Raw genomic sequence first — 1,832 nt, 5'->3', positions numbered from 1 at the left:
TTTAGTTCCTCTTCACTTTCTGCCATAAGGGTGGTGTCATTTGCATATCTGAGGTTCTTGATATTTCTCCCCGCAATCTTGATTTCAGCTTGTGCTTCTTCCAGCCCATCGTTTCTCATGATGTACTCTACATATAAGTTAAATAAGCAGGGTGAAAATACACAGTCAATTAGCAGATGCAAATATTATACTAGGATAGGTAAACAGTAAGGTCCTACCATATAGCACAATAATCAATATTGAAATATCCTGTGATAACCCATGATAGAAACAAATAATAAATAGAATATGAATATATATATATATGAGGTTTTTGTTTGTGCAGTAGATTAACACAACATTGTAAATCACCTAGACTTTAATAAAATTAAAAAAAAAAAAAAAGAACTTCCAGGGTGTCTAAGGGCCTGTGGAGAGCCTCATGACAGATTGGGCTAATGATGATTAGTCTGAGATGGTAATTTTTAACATGCAAGTGTACCTCCCTTTCCAGTGGCAGAGTCTGGAGAAGATGAACAGAAATGGAACCTTGCAAGGGGAAGGAAAAAAGGAAGAACAGGTCATCAACCTCTGCCCTCAGGTGGCTGAAGGAGAAAATGTATTTGGGTTATGCCACATCTTTGCATCCTTCAATGACACTTTTGTGTACATCACCAATCTTTCAGACAAGGAAACTATCTGCCGTGTAACTGGTGGGATGAAGGTGAAGGCTGATCGAAATGAGTCCTCTCCATATGCTTCCATGTTGGCTGCCCAGGATGTAGCCCAGAGATGCAAGGAGCTGGGCATCACTGCTCTCCACATCAAACTCTGGGCCACAGGAGGAAATAGGACCAAGACTCCTGGACCAGGGGCCCAGTAAGCACTCAGAGCCCTTGCTCACTCAGGGATGAAGATTGGGTGGAATGTGAATCTCACTCCCATCCCCTCTGACAGCACCCACAGGAAGGGGGGTCGCTGTGATCATCATCTGTGAATAGAATTCCTCAAATTATTGCTTTCCGTAAATAAATTGCTTTGATGTAAAAAAAAAATGCAAATGTTGAATACTAAAAAAAAAAAAAAAAAAAAAAAAACTAGTATGCATTTGATGTATGCAGCTTCATTTTCTTCTTCATTTTTAACCAGGATCTGTATTCCTTTTCTCAGATTCAAGGTACAGTGTTGTGAGTCTCTTGTGCCTAATGCTCACCCTAACTTTCCCTGTACAGACTATAGCTATGTTTTATCTGTCTGATGATATTATCCTCCACATCAGGGCCAGTTCCTGGAACAATGCAGCTGTTCATTGAATGTTTTTACTCAATGAATGAATCTCTAAGGAAAATTATCCCTTTACTATTTCTTACTATATTTTACAGGTGAGGTACTCTGTTCTGATTCTTGCAATTCACTTTGGTGCAAAATCTGCAGTGGTCACCATCTCCTATTTTCTGTTTTCCTACTGAGTGTAAGTCAACATTCACATCATTCTTTGTTTGTTTTTCTCCAAGTCCTTTATTCTCCAGGGCAAATGAATCAGATACAGTCATTCTACACAGATATTTTAAGTACTATTTTGTATTATGCTGAAGCTTCAGTACTTTGGCCACCTCATGTGAAGAGTTGACTCATTGGAAAAGACTCTGATGCTGGAAGGGATTGGGGGCAGGAGGAGAAGGGGACGACAGAGGATGAGATGGCCGAATGGCATCACCAACTCGATAGACGTTAGTCTGAGTGAAGTCCGGGAGTTGGTGATGGACAGGGAGGCCTGGCGTGCTACAATTCACGGGGTCACAAAGAGTCGGACAAGACTGAGCGACTGAACTGAACTGAACTGAACTTGTGTT

General features: G+C 40.7%; 1 pseudogene; it reads left to right on the top strand.

Annotated features, from left to right (window-relative positions):
- Positions 1-469: 469 nt before the first annotated feature.
- LOC138446788 (small ribosomal subunit protein uS11 pseudogene) lies at positions 470-976 on the top strand (annotated as a pseudogene).
- The last annotated feature ends 856 nt before the right edge of the window (positions 977-1,832 follow it).

Source organism: Ovis canadensis, chromosome 10, assembly GCF_042477335.2.
Source record: "Ovis canadensis isolate MfBH-ARS-UI-01 breed Bighorn chromosome 10, ARS-UI_OviCan_v2, whole genome shotgun sequence".
Taxonomy (NCBI): Eukaryota; Metazoa; Chordata; class Mammalia; order Artiodactyla; family Bovidae; genus Ovis; species Ovis canadensis.
Note: the sequence above shows the minus strand (reverse complement) of the source record. Positions and strands in the feature narration are given on the sequence as shown.